Source organism: Aegilops tauschii, chromosome 6 (genome assembly GCF_002575655.3).
Source record: "Aegilops tauschii subsp. strangulata cultivar AL8/78 chromosome 6, Aet v6.0, whole genome shotgun sequence".
In the NCBI taxonomy this organism is placed as follows: Eukaryota; Viridiplantae; Streptophyta; class Magnoliopsida; order Poales; family Poaceae; genus Aegilops; species Aegilops tauschii.
In genome coordinates this window covers 286,745,852-286,755,399 of record NC_053040.3, presented here as the reverse complement: position 1 = coordinate 286,755,399, position 9,548 = coordinate 286,745,852, and the positions used below count along the sequence as shown (strand labels likewise).

The window sequence follows — 9,548 nt, the reverse complement described above, 5'->3', positions numbered from 1 at the left end:
ACGTCCGCTAACAGAGGCTAAAGAACGAATCCGTTTGTTAAAACGAACGAACGAACGTTTACTAAATAACTAAACCGAAGAAAAACCGAACCGGTCTAGAGAAAAAAACCCGCATCTAGGGCTTTCAAAAAAACCGATAGGTTTACCTAAACTGGAAAAAAACCGGCGACGGATCCGGCGGCTCCGGCGGCTCGATTCCGGCGGACGGGGCGGCGTGAGGCGGCGGCTCCGACGGGGCTAGGCGACGGCGGCGCGGCAGCGGGATGCGGCGGCGGCGCTAGGCGGCAGCAGCGGCGGCTAGCGGCAACGGCGGCGGCGGCGCTAGGAGGTTGCGGCAGCGTGTGGCGTGCGGCGCAGGAGGCGGGGCTGGCGGCGCGGCTCGGGGTGGTCGTGAGGGGCGGCGGCGGCGGGTATTTAAAGGCCGGGGGGCGCTGGGTGCTTGGGGAGGGGGCGCGGCGGCGTGTCCAGGACGGACACGTCCCTGGCTGCGGCGGCGGCGCTCGGGAGTCCTCTCGCGAGTCGGAGCGGGAGGCGCGCGGCTGGGTCGGCTCGGCCTCGGCCCAGTTCGGTCTGGAAGAAAAAAAATTAAAATAAGATTCCGCCGAGAAAAATCCTAAATAAATAAAAATAAAAATCTAAAAATCCCAAAAACGATTTTCACCCTCTAAATAAAATATTTCAAACAAAGTGAACATTTTCTTGGCCTAAAATGTAATTTTTGAAAAATGCATATTTTTTTCTAATTCAAATAAAATAGCAATAAAACCCAAATAAAATTATTTATTTGATTTTAAACTTTTTCCTCCAATATTTCATTTATTTTGGAGAAATCATATTATCTCCTCTCATATATTTTAATTTGAAATATTTTTGGAGAGAAAAATAATTAAAACCAAAATGATCCCCCTTTTCAATATTTGAGAAAATTCAAATATGAAAATAATAAAATCCCCAACTCTCTCTGCGGGTCCTTGAGTTGCTTAGGATTTTTAGGATCATGCCAAAATGCAAATAAAAAAATGATATGCATATGATGACCTATGTATAACATTCCAAATTGAAAATTTGGGATGTTACATTATTTCATTTAAACCAATAATGAGGCTGGGCAACTCGCCTCCAGGAGGCTTCCCCGATTGGTCGTTTGTTGGCCGTCGGATCTGCTTTTTTCATGCATCTCGACCATTGATCTCCGCAACAGTTAAACTCAGTTTTCACCTCGCAGTCGTTTTCGTCGTCCAATTACTGGTGGGCTCGCGTCGCACGTTGGTTGGCTGGGTTGCCCGTTTGCAGGTGCAGGTGGTTTTGCCCAATCAGCTCGGCGCGCCCACACCCAATCACCCGCGTCTCTCCCCACTCCCACCCCAGCCGCCAAACGAACCCTAGCCCTCTTTCTATTTCCCCTCGATCCCCACGAGCCGCCGCACCCCTCCCTCGATCCCCACGATCCTCTCCTCGCCAGCAGCCGCCGACCGACCTCGTCTCTCCACTCGCCTCCTCCTCTCCTCTACCATGTCGTCGTCGATCCCACCGCCAGCCTTCTCCTCTACTCGCCTCCTCCTGTCCTCTTCCATGTCACCGTCGATCCAGATCGGACATAGGTCGTCTTTGCGGTGCGGGTGGGGATGTAGGGGAGGTGTAGGATGCGCACGACAAGGGAAGGAGGAGGCCGGGGAGGAAGGCAAGCAACAGCGGGGAAGGAGAAGGAGAGCGATCCTAGGATGGGGAAGGAGCTCGAGGTGAACAGGCGGTGTGGGAAGGCGAGAGGATCCAGGAGCTCATCCCTCCTCCCATGGCTACCTCGTGGATCTGGAGTATAAGGAGGGCAACATGTGCCTGTTGCCGGCGGCTCGAGCGATGCAAGCCGGCGGCAAACTAGGTGCTCCACTCTTTCTCTCCCTCTCTTAATTTCTTTCTCACACGTATTTTACTTTGCTATTATATGGATTTTTAAACTTGACGTGTGCAGATCTGACATAGAAGAGAGGAAGAATAATTTTAGCTAAGGGTGGAATTTAGAGTTCAAAGAATCAGTTGATGTTATTGACCAAAGAGCGATTTTTGTTACAGTTCCTCTGAATTAGTAAACCAGAAGGACTAAAACATCATCGGTCGGCCATTGTTGTTAGATTGATGTTGCCTTGATTACCGCTTTGTTTGGTGGCTACACTGTAAATTCTTGAGATATAGTGCAATGGTTGATAGTTTGTTGCATAATCATAGTGATTCTGCTGAACTAATACTCTCTTTGTATATCTAGGATTCCTACTAGAACATGTCATTCCAAATTACGACAATGATCTTTCTACTCATGAGTAGTCCTTTTTCATACTGAATTTTGATGCATACTCTATGCAGAAAAGAAAGCCTCCTCGGACATTAAGAAGGTACAACTAGGTAGCAGTGGAAGTGCTCCGTTCAAAAACAAGTAATATCTCTGACTTATTACACTAGAATGTATGCATGGTCAATACCATGACCTTGCAAATTCACATCTGTCCCCTTCTCCTTTTCTCAGGAACTTAGCAGAAGCTCTACATATGCAAATGGAGGTTCAGACACAGCTCCATGAACAGCTATAGGTGCCTTCTTTGTTCATGTTTTCGAGCTCTCATAGGATGGTGTTGTTGTCGCCTTGTCGGCATATATTTCTGATAGTAGGAGCATTCTTTTTCTTGCTTCACAATAATTACTGCGCTTTGTGTATATATGAACCCAAATCCATATTTAAATGGGTTCTAAATGTTTTTGCGGCATGGTGGACTTTGGAGACTAGCGCTTTTATAGTATTGTTACGGACTTTGTATTTTTACTAATAATTGTATTGATTCTGCCGAACTAATCCTCTCTTTGTATATCTAGGATTCCTACTAGAACATGTCATTCCAAATTGTGACAATGATCTTTCTACTCATGAGCAGTCCTTTTTTATACTGAATACGCATCAAAGAAGGCCTCCTCAGAAATTAAGAAGGTATGACTAGGTAGCAGTGGAAGTGCTCCGTTCAAAAACAAGTAATATCTCTGAATTATTACACTATAATGTATGCATGGTAAATACCACGACCTTACAAATTTACATCTGTCCCCTTTTCCTTTTCTTAGGAACTTGGCAGAAGCTCTACATATGCAAATGGAGGTTCAGACACAGCTCTAATAGGATGGTGTTGTTGTCGGCACATATTTCTGATAGTAGGAGCATTCTTTTTCTTGCTTCACAATAATTACTGCGCTTTGTGTATATATGAACCCAAATCCATATTTAAATGGGTGCTAAATGTTTTTGCAGCATGGTTGACTTTGAAGACTAGTGCTTTTATAGTATTGTTATGGACTCTGTTTTTTACTAATAATTGTATTGATTCTGCCGAACTAATCCTCTCTTTGTATATCTAGGATTCCTACTAGAACATATCATTTCAAATTGCGACGATGATCTTTCTACTCATGAGCAGTCATTTTTTATACTGAATTTTGATGCATACTGTATGCAGACAAGAAGGCCTCCTTGGACAATAAGAAGGTACGAGGCAACTCGCCTCCAGGAGGCTTCCCCGATTGGTTGTTCGTTGGTCGTCGGATCTGCTTTTTTCGTGCATCTGGACCATTGATCTTCACAGCAGTTAAACTCAGTTTTCACCCCGCAGTCGTTTTCGTCGTCCAATGATTGGTGGGCTCGCATCGCACGTTGGTTGGCTGGGTTGCCCGTTTGCAGGTGCAGGTGGTTTTTCCCAATCAGCTCGGCGCGCCCGCACCCAATCACCCGCGTCTCGCCCCACTCCCACCCCAGCCGCCAAACGAACCCTAGCCCTCTTTCTCTTTCCCATCGATCCCCACGAGCCGCCGCACCCCTCCCTCGATTCCCACGATCCTCTCCTCGCCAGCAGCCGCCGGCCGACCTCGTCTCTCCACTCGCCTCCTCCTCTCCGCTACCATGTCGTCGTCGATCCCACCGCCAGCCTTCTCCTCTGCTCGCCTCCTCCTATCCTCTTCCATCTCACCGTCGATCCAGATTGGACATAGGTCATCTTTGCGGTGCAGGTGGGGATGTAGGGGAGGTGTAGGATGCGGACGACAAGGGAAGGAGGAGGCCGGGGAGGAAGGCAAGCAACAGCGGGGAAGGAGAAGGTGAGCGATCCTAGCATGGGGAAGGAGCTCGAGGTGAACAGGTGGTGTGGGAAGGCGAGAGGAACCAGGAGCTCATCCCTCCTCCCATGACTGCCTCGTGGATCTGGAGTATAAGGAGGACAACATGTGCCTGTTGCCGGCGGCTCGAGCGATGCAAGCCGGCGGTGAACTAGGTGCTCCACTCTTTCTCTCCCTCTCTTAATTTCTTTCTCACACGTATTTTACTTTGCTATTATATGGATTTTTAAACTTGACGTGTGCAGATCTGACATAGAAGAGAGGAAGAATAATTTTAGCTAAGATTGGAATTTAGATTTCAAAGAATCAGTTGATGCTATTGACCAAAGAGCGATTTTTGTTACAGTTCCTCTGAATTAGTAAACCAGAAGGACTAAAACATCATCGGTCAGCCATTGTTGTTAGATTGATGTTGCCTTGATTGCCGCTTTGTTTGGAGGCTACACTATAAATTCTTGAGATATAGTGCAATGGTTGATAGTTTGTTGCATAATCATATTGATTCTGCTGAACTAATACTCTCTTTGTATATCTAGGATTCCTACTAGAACATGTCATTCCAAATTGCGACAATGATCTTTCTACTCATGAGTAGTCCTTTTTTATACTGAATTTTGATGCATACTCTATACAGAAAACAAAGCCTCCTCGGACATTAAGAAGGTACAACTAGGTAACAGTGGAAGTGCTCCGTTCAAAAACAAGTAATATCTCTGAATTATTACACTAGAATGTATGCTTGGTCAATACCATGACCTTGCAAATTCACATCTGTCCCCTTCTCCTTTTCTCAGGAACTTGGCAGAAGCTCTACATATGCAAATGGAGGTTCAGACACAGCTCCATGAACAGCTATAGGTGCCTTCTCTGTTCATGTTTTCGAGCTCTAATAGGATGGTGTTGTTGTCGCCTTGTCGACATATATTTCTGATAGTAGGAGCATTCTTTTTCTTGCTTCACAATAATTACTGCGCTTTGTGTATATATGAACCCAAATCCATATTTAAATGGGTGCTAAATGTTTTTGCGGCATGGTGGACTTTGGAGACTAGCGCTTTTATAGTATTGTTTTTAACTCTGTATTTTTACTAATAATCGTATTGATTCTGGCGAACTAATCCCCTCTTTGTATATCTAGGATTCCTACTAGAACATGTCATTCCAAATTGCGACAATGATCTTTCTACTCATGAGCAGTCCTTTTTTATACAGTATTTTGATGCATACTGTATGCAGACAAGAAGGCCTCCTCAGACATTAAGAAGGTATGACTAGGTAGCAGTGGAAGTGCTCCGTTCAAAAACATGTAATATCTCTGAATTATTACAATAGAATGTATGCATGGTAAATACCATGACCTTACAAATTTACATCTGTCCCCTTCTCCTTTTCTTAGGAACTTGGCAGAAGCTCTACATATGCAAATGCAGGTTCAGACACAGCTCCATGAACAGGTATAGGTGCCTTCTTTGTTCCTGTTTTCGAGCTCTAATAGGATGGTGTTGTTGTCGGCACATATTTCTGATAGTAGGAGCATTATTTTTCTTGCTTCACAATAATTACTGCGCTTTGTGTATATATGAACCCAAATCCATATTTAAATGGGTGCTAAATATTTTTGCGGCATGGTTGACTTTGGAGACTAGTGCTTTTATAGTATTGTTATGGACTCTGTTTTTTTACTAATAATTGTATTGATTGTGCCGAACTAATCCTCTCTTTGTATATCTAGGATTCCTACTAGAACATGTCATTCCAAATTGCGACAATGACCTTTCTACTCATGAGCAGTCCTTTTTTATACTGAATTTTGATGCATACTGTATGCAGAGAAGAAGGCCTCCTTGGACAATAAGAAGGTACGTCTAGGTAGCAGTGGAAGTGCTCCGTTCAAAAACAAGTAATATCTCTAAATTATTACACTAGAATGTATGCATGGTAAATACCATGACCTTACAAATTTACATCTGTCCCCTTCTCCTTTCTTAGGAACTTGGCAGAAGCTCTACATATGCAAATGGAGGTTCAGACACAGCTCCATAAATAGGTATAGGTGCCTTCTCTGTTCCTGTTTTTGAGCTCTAATAGGATGGTGGTGTTGTCGGCACATATTTCTGATAGTAGGGGCATTCTTTTTCTTGCTTCACAATAATTACTGCGCTTTGTGTATATATGAACCCAAATCCATATTTAAATGGGTGCTAAATGTTTTTGCGGCATGGTGGACTTTGGAGACTAAGCTTTTATAGTATTGTTACGGACTCTGTATTTTTTACTAATAATCGTATTGATTCTGCCGAACTAATCCTCTCTTTGTATATCTAGGATTCCTACTAGAACATGTCATTCCAAATTGCGACAATGATCTTTCTACTCATGAGCAGTCCTTTTTTATACTGAATACGCATCAAAGAAGGCCTCCTCAGATATTAAGAAGGTACGACTAGGTAGCAGTGGAAGTGCTCCGTTCAAAAACAAGTAATATCTCTGAATTAGTACACTAGAATGTATGCATGGTAAATACCATGACCTTACAAATTTACATCTGTCCCCTTCTCCTTTTCTTAGGAACTTGGCAGAAGCTCTACATATGCAAATGGAGGTTCAGACACAGCTCCATGAACAGGTATAGGTGCCTTCTCTGTTCCTGTTTTCGAGCTCTAATAGGATGGTGTTGTTGTCGGCACATATTTCTGATAGTAGGAGCATTATTTTTCTTGCTTCACAACAATTACTGCGCTTTGTGTATATATGAACCCAAATCCATATTTAAATGGGTGCTAAATGTTTTTGCGGCATGGTGGACTTTGGAGACTAGCGCTTTTATAGTATTGTCACAGACTCCGTTTTTTACTAAACAAAATTGATTCATCAACACTGCCCTACTGTTTTTGATGCACAAAATTAGTCAATCAACACATTGGCCTGCTGAAAATCAACACATTGGACTGCAGCCATACTATTTACTGCAGAACATGGTGGTCGGCAAAATCTACAAGAACAGCCGTCCTAGGTGTAGAATAACAAGGGGTGTGTGCGGCGAAAAATTAATAGAGGGGGACAATGAAAAGCAGTTGCCTTGATAGTACATTGCTAGACGACCTCAATGCGGTGCTCAGGGTGGCAAACGAAGAGGCGCCCAACGTCCTTGTGGTGGAGATAGGGGAGGAGTTGGGCGTGCTGGCGGTGGAGAACAGGGACGCGTCGGCGTCCTCGCGGTGGAGAATGGGGAGACGACGTGCATCCTTGCAGTGGGGAACGGGAAAGCATATTAGCATCTTGTTCCTGGAAAAATATAGTGCAGTGTGGTGTTTCCCGTTGATAGTAAGTTGACTGCCAATTTCACAGCTTTTATAGTTTTAGGAGGTGCTGCAAGATTATTTTGCATTGTTATCATAGTGTGGTGTTTCTCATTGATAGTAAGTTGACTGCCAATTTCACAGCTTTTACAGTTTTAGGAGGTGCTGCAAGATTATTTTGCATTGTTATCATATACGATTTTCAGATTATTCTATCATTTAGTATTGGTTTATTATTGAGGTAGCCTTAGATGGAAGAGCTGAATGCAGTTTTTGTATCTTTTTTCAAAGTCCTGAATGGTCCCATGAAAATCCCTGTATGTGCAGTTTCAGAGCCTCATCACACTATGGTAGGAAAAATAGGTATTTAAGTTATCGAATGCTCCATTTTTGTCTATTATATAGATTATATAGCTTTGTGATCGAAGGTAGGTTGTCACATAGGTTTGTTGCTTGTGAAAATTATATACAGCCATGACCATGAGTCCCTGACAAAATAATCTCAGCTCATGTTACTAGGATCAGGGACTCGACCATTTTTTTCTAAAACACGCCGCATCTCATGTTCCTACTTTCCCAGCTACTCCTCCGTTCCAAAATAGATGACCCAACTTTGTACTAACTTTGTACTAAAGTTAGTACAAATTTGAGTCATCTATTTTGGAACGGAGGGAGTATAATACTATGTACTTCATTCTTACGTTTGCTTTTGGAAGTTATATCGCTTTCTTTTCCCTCATAAACTTGCTAATGATCTTGGTAAAGTAATCCCCACTTCTGATTTCCCATTGAATGAATAACTAATTTAGATTGTTCAAAAATTGTAGGTCAATAGCCATGAATAGGAGCAAGGCATCACACTCCAGCTCTGAGAAGAAAAAGATATGAAGACAGAGATAGATCAGTGTTCTGCTCCGAAGCAAAAACATTTCGCATGTAATAATGAACTGTAGTTTACCACAGTCTCTAAAACAGGCCTACCTATTACCAGTCCGTTGCTTGCCTTTTTTAGGATGTATGACTCAGTCGTATATATTTACATTCGCGTTGTTTAGTTGTGGTTTGTATGCTTGAAAATACGTTTTAACTGAGCTAGAAAATTCTTATGTGCAGTGAAATTGTATCTAACACTTTGTAAAGAACAAATGAAACACGTTTCAAATAACTCGGTAATCTAAATCGACACCTTGTGCCATTCGACATCATAATCATAAATGGTTGCTAAAGAGTTTGAATAGGTAAAGTGGTTCCATCCATTGTTTCAAGTCTGGATCGTTCCTTGGTGCTAAAACCTAATTTAATTTTCAAAACACTGTGTTTGAAATGAACATTGTGCTATATGGCGTAATGGGCCATTTGTGTCACCAGTTGAGTACGCTTCTCCCGCCCAAAGGAGGAACTGAGGAAGAAAAGAAATACACAGTCACGATCTGCGCTACTGCTTCATATTTTACTCCGGACGGGCCACACAAAGAATTGTTCATGGACCAGGCTAGGTATTTGGACGGCCCACACAAAGAATTGTTTCCATACCGGGCTAGGTAGTATATGGGCCTTTCAAATACCTATGCGTCCTTATGCACAACATAGAGATGTTTTTGCATATGGAAAAAAATTAATGCAAACACTGCTAGAAAAATACAGCCTTAACTGGTCCATACATGTTATATACACATGAAATTTTTTCAAGCTCCGATTTCTCAATGTGATAACCATATTTTCAACTATGTAAAATGCTTCCTTAGCTGGTCTATGCATGTTATAGAAATATGATTTTTTTTCAAACTCAGGTTTCTCAGCGTGATAAACATATTTTCAGTATAGTACTTATGACTTAACACATGGGCTTACTACTACCAATATTGAATATGTCCTTGCAAAATGAAACTATTTTCATCGACAACATGTATTTACCGGGTCAACTAGTTTTGATAAAAGCACATAAGGGTAGTTGGTTCAACATTTTCTCCTTTGGGGTGCCCAAATATGGTTTGCATCTTTTCACAAGTATCAACGGCATCCCCTTCAAGAAAACCGTTTTCAAATATAGAATCCAAAACTTGCTTGAAGGAAGAAGGTAAACCAACATAAAAACTTTTCAAG

At 42.6% G+C, this 9,548-nt stretch overlaps 1 long non-coding RNA gene across 11 annotated transcripts; it reads left to right on the top strand.

Annotated features, from left to right (window-relative positions):
* Positions 1-1,341: 1,341 nt before the first annotated feature.
* On the top strand, positions 1,342-8,522 carry LOC109778996 (uncharacterized). Of its 11 annotated transcripts, none has more exons than XR_012187757.1 (15): positions 1,344-1,879; positions 2,359-2,428; positions 2,519-2,582; positions 2,863-3,015; positions 3,106-3,192; positions 3,495-4,301; positions 4,781-4,850; positions 4,941-5,004; positions 5,285-5,411; positions 5,543-5,600; positions 5,977-6,046; positions 6,136-6,193; positions 6,472-6,583; positions 6,715-6,772; positions 8,273-8,522. It is a non-coding gene; the product is annotated as an uncharacterized lncRNA (long non-coding RNA). The 11 variants fall into 11 exon arrangements; XR_002236728.4 differs by having other exon boundaries at positions 1,345-1,879; positions 2,863-2,974; XR_002236730.4 differs by having other exon boundaries at positions 1,342-1,879; positions 2,863-2,974; positions 3,106-4,301; positions 6,472-6,624.
* Positions 8,523-9,548: the final 1,026 nt, after the last annotated feature.